The sequence below is a fragment of the Halyomorpha halys genome, unplaced genomic scaffold (genome assembly GCF_000696795.3).
Source record: "Halyomorpha halys isolate HHAL.00 unplaced genomic scaffold, Hhal_1.1 Scaffold476.1, whole genome shotgun sequence".
NCBI lineage: Eukaryota > Metazoa > Arthropoda > Insecta > Hemiptera > Pentatomidae > Halyomorpha > Halyomorpha halys.
Window position 1 is genome coordinate 353,563 of NW_027115949.1, and position 5,709 is coordinate 359,271.

Consider the following 5,709-nt stretch of genomic DNA (forward strand, 5'->3'; position numbering starts at 1 on the left):
TATATATATACAAAAGACAAATTACATCTTTGTTTGCCGTATGGAAATCACATTTTTTTTTTTTTACCTCCTAGAAAAATAAACATAAACAAATTAAATATATGCAATAAAATGGAAATTTACTAATAATGAGTAGAGGAATATTTAAGAATTCCTAGGTACTTTTCTTCTACTCCTACTGGTGCAATGTTTAGGAAAACGGAGTTAAGTGACAAGGGACTTTTATTTCTAATTTGTTTTAAAGATTACACCCAATATGGTCCGACCAGATGACAACATCTGGTGCCAAAATAACATAAAATGAAAGACATTTGTTAAATGTAAATATTACAGTTTAGACTATTAGGGCGTTGTTGAGGCTATACAATGTTCAAGCTAGATATGTACTATATGAATTGATCTCAAGTGATACAATTATTAATTCAATTAGCAATTACTAAAATGAAAATAAAGTAAAAAATAAAAATGAAATAATAATTATAAAAAAAAAAATTAAATTAAATAAAAAATAATAATCAAAATAACTGAAAAGATTATGAAATGAATAATAAAGCTGCAAATTTACAATTAGTGAATTAATATAATAATGAGAATAAAACAAGATGATACAGAATGTGATAAAAAGAAGGATCCATTAGTATCTATTACTAAGTACACACATACATTGCTAATTCAAATTGTAATATAAAAAACAAATTATGTGGAATTAGAAAAAAATACAGGACAAATATGGTCATTTGGTGAATCAAAATCAACTATAGAATATCATAGTAGTAAGAAAGTACTCAGTTAAATATTTTTTTTTTTTTTTTTTGTTGGTTGATTTATTTATTAGTTTTTCTGGTAAGTTCGATAAATTTAATTCTGTTTCTAACATTTTTAGATATATTATTTCTTTCTAAATAAATTATTATCCATAAATTTTAAGATAATTCTATACAAATAAAATAGTTTAGGTGGTAGAGTACCAACAATTTTAAGATTTTCTTTTGTATTATTGTGCTGCTTTATTGTTCTTAATGTTCGATTATGTAGGTTTGCAAGTTTTAATAAATTACTATCAGCACTGGCACTATAAAATTCGATCCCATATCTTAATATCGAATCAAATAATGCTTTGTACACCATTAATAAAGCTTCTCTGTTAAGTACAAATTGGAGGTAATAAATTCTATATGAGCATACTCTTAATATCTTTAAAACATTTACTATATGTGGTTCCCAAGAAAAAGCATTATCCACAGTTACACTTAGATATTCATATATATTCATATATATATATATATATATATATATATAGAGAGAGAGAGAGTTTGTTATTTTTGAACCTTCCAGATATCACATAAAATGAGGAATGGATGAAGTACTGTTAAGATTTAAGTCCATGACCCTAATACTGCATCACAAACTCTGCAGTCACACATAACAGGTCACATAAGGTCTATTGAACAAATTCACTACTTTCCATCTTGACCAGAAACTTACTTGGAATCCCCATACTAGAGTTAAACGACAAGAAACTGCTCATAGATTCCGATTACTACAACACCTATTCTACAAACGCTCTAAACTTACCATTTACTAGAATAAACTTTTATACACAATGATAATCTAACAAATTTGGATTTAAGTAATTGAGTTTTGGTTCTCCACCAAAGCATCTAAATCTTCTCGTATTCATTACTTACAATACAAAATCTAACGGAGGATCCATGATGCTCCTTTTTATGTCACAAATAATCCATAATTTGGTCCGAAATAGATATACCTCCTTGCATTCTAAACTCCTTACCCATCCCAACCCATTAGTCCTTGTTTCCTCATCCTTAACAATCCCTGATAATTCTCCGGGGCTTCTGAAAAGAAGATGGCCACGAGATCTTCTAATTTAAAGCATTGATTTAAGTACCACCATTGGTGAGTCCCTTCATCATATCACATTAACGTATTGTACTTTTTTTGTTTCATTGTAAATTTCAATAAATAAATAAAATAAAAAAGAAAAGTTCATGATGATAGAATTGGGTAAACAATGGGTGGAGATATAGTTTATCTATTGTTCTTAGCAGATTTATAGACATTAAGTTAAAACAATAATTATCACACCAAACGAACATTGTTTACAATAATTTGTTCGGAAAAGTTATTAAATTTATAAATTCATGATATAAATATACGTTTATGACGTATTACATCTGTTCTTCTAAGCATTGCTTCACAAAGGGATTTCTTCAGTATTTTTAGTCCTTTTCAAATTATTTCTATTACAATTTTTCTTAATATTAAATAAGAACTATTGACAATTACCGACAAAGTTTCACTAGACGGCATGCCCTAGTGCACAATGAGGATACAACCCCGAACTAAGACCCTTTGACACCTCAGACCTTGCATTGAGTGCACCTCAAAGCGCCGCCTCTCCTTAGGAGATGATCCCCGTGTCCCGATCAGCGACGGCCACCCAGGCTGTGGCAGCTGTTATTTCTCGACATTTTTTTGTCTGGTCTGACTATTGTTCGCAGGGTACACAAACCCATCCTGTGTACTCAGCCGCCCACTGCTATAACAAATAGACTACAAATGGTTCTGGTTCCACTTTGTACCTGTCTTCAAGGACCGTCTCTATTCACTTAGGGCCGAAGAGGTTTCACGTACCAATTATAATCACATCATTTAAGCGCTTGATGAGGTTAACAATAATAGTTAGATAATGCCTGTGATATCACCCGAATTCGAATTATAAGTGTAGCAAAGCTGTTTCTCTGAATTCTTCCAGTCCATTTGTTCATATTTAAACATATTAAAATAATAATTGCAGTGAATTGATTTTCCATTGAAACTGACATCACCAAGTCAGCAGTGGTACCATAACTTTTCACTCTTATTATTAAAGAAAAATAACTATCCATAGAACAAAATCTTGACCATAAACTGGAGCTTAGTACTACGTATTTCTTTTAAAACTTTTATAAATGCTGATTGCGTGTTTCAAACCACTTCAACATTAACTGCACTAAGGCTCTGTCCTTCGTTTACTAAACGATCTTTATTACTTCAATGTGTCCTCTTTGGACGACGAAATTGAGCCAACCAACCACGAAACCATAGAATTCCTTCTAACCATAGAACCGTATCACAAAAAATTATACTTATTAATCACATTGCTTCATTTATTTATCAGTTTAGTGTCCTGCCTTTCGATAACACATTGTTATTATGTTACATTGAGGACGGGACAGGATATGTGGAATTATTTTGTTTTGAGTTATCCTGTTTCGTAAAGTTCATTGACCAGGCTTGCATAGAATTTTTGTTTTATGTCACCCCACACCGAAAAATCCAGTGGTGTCAGATTTTGGGGACCGTTGCATTAACCCATATTCGGTGCCGTTCGGGCATTGCTGCTATGGAAGAAAGATGCCCGTCTTAATGCTCAAGGTTTACAACACTTAATACGGATTTTAATAGTTACATCTCATTTATAAAACAGTTGTAACACATATTAATTTATTTATTATAACCTAAATAGTTCGTAATAATGAAAATCTTAAGGCGTAAATATCTCCTAAACAAAGCATTAACGAACATACTTTTATTGGAATTTTTCCTTGTTTGGAGATCCTGAATTCATAATCTCAGTTTGGAAACTAAACCCTGAAATACCATATATAATTATCTAATTTATTGTATCTGATACCAAAACATGATACATTGCATCCCATAATTACCCCAAAGTGAGACCAAAATGGTCTTGGTTTTACTATCGCAGAACTATTAAGCATATGACTTCTACATCTGATCAGGCTGCATATGTAGTAGTTGCATTATAGTGAAATAGCTATAGAGTTTAATAGTTTCTAAATAAATTAGTTTCTATTTGTTTGAAAAGAATAGGCATATAAACTATTTAATCATCGATTTAAATTTTATTTGTGCTATTTTACCTTCCTAGAACCGTAAATATTTCTCTGCTTTTAACCGTACATTGGAGTACTACTGTTAACCAACTGGCGAGATAACAAAGTTGGGGAGGTAAGAGGTCTCGGGCAAGGGGGATATAAAACAAACACATTAATCAGAGAACACATTATAGCTGTTAGCTAGGAGGAGAATAATTTAGTGGATGTGATTAAGGCAATTAATCAAGCGCGGTGGGACTCCTGCTCGGCAGATGTCGGCCGAGGATTAAGACGTGGGACGATGTGTGATGGCCTAATGATGAAAAATGATGGGGCTCTGATGAGCGATGACTCCCTCCCCTCCGGCGGCCATCTTTTAATCTCTCTACTCTCTCCACTACACGGCTCTCTCCCCTTATCTCTCTTTTCGTTTATTTAATGGTTCTTCTTTAGGAATTATTACTGCCTGTCTAGTATTAGTCGGGAACTGTAAATTAACTCTAAAATTATAAGCCGAAACCCTTAGATATTATTCAACTTTATTTAGCGATAAAGTATGTCTATATATATAGGGTGTAAAATCGATTGGAACATCCTTCTTATGTGTCGCAGTCTTTTATATTTAATTTTACTGAGTAAAATTGAAAGCATTATTTTTCCTATATCTAAAGGCTGCTTACCCTCAAGTATGCTTGAAAAAGAAGTGTAATCAATAGTTTTGTACAATTATGCTTGAGCGTCTAGGGTAACTGTGGGGAAGCATTTGATATTAATCAAGCCTTGATATTGAAATTTGATTGTTTTTACCTTGTGAATTTGTTCTTTTGAACAGTTTTATTTTTATTTAAAAAAAAAGAAACTGTTTATTGAAATAATTACGTCCCAAATCTTACCGATAACATTTTTATTTTCAGCATCTTAGAGAATATTACATGTTAGAAAGCTAAAATAGATATACGATCTTTAAAACACTATAGTTTTTAATTTTAATTTAAAGGAGATACAAAAAATTAAAACACTATAGTTTTTATTTTTTGTATCTCCTTAAACATATGAATATATTCCAAATGCAAGCAAAAACATTTTCAAATAAATGTGTATTCAAAGGGTTTGCTAAGTTCACAGATATTTCTGGGAAGGCCATGGCACTTATTCACTAGCTATTCTTGCCCTTTAATAAAGTGATCAAACATTTAAAAAACAAAAATATTACAGTATATTATGTAATATTATATTTTTGTCTTATTAATAGACTTAAAATAGAATAAAAAAGTCGGTGACAAATAGTTATCTTTAATAAAACAAATTAAACTCTACTCCCACTTCTTTGTCTGTTCTGAACAAAGAATAGACAGACTTAAAGTGAATCTTAATTCTTTTGTGTGGATCATTTGAGTACGACACTTAAAGAGGAACAAACCCTTTTATTCGATTCCCGCCCGATTCACATACCTATCTCTAAGTTTGTACATGCCGCTTGATGCTGGATTGAATCTGGATCATGCTAGTATATACTCTCGTCCGTGAAGTATTTTTTTCTATAGTGTATTTATTGATATTTATAACTGTATTAAAATATATAGAGTCGTTAAATTTGATGTTAGATATAGAATGACATGATACACATGTGGAGAATCTACCCCAACTTTCTAGAGGAGGCCATCTTCTTTTTTGACGCCTAGAGAGATTAACAGGTAATAATAAAAGAGTAGCCAAGTTAGAAACTAGTGGGTTTCGGTGGTTTGGAGATTTGTCATTATTGGCATCTGGCTCTGGCCAAAAGGGGAAAAGAGGTCATCATGGATGACTT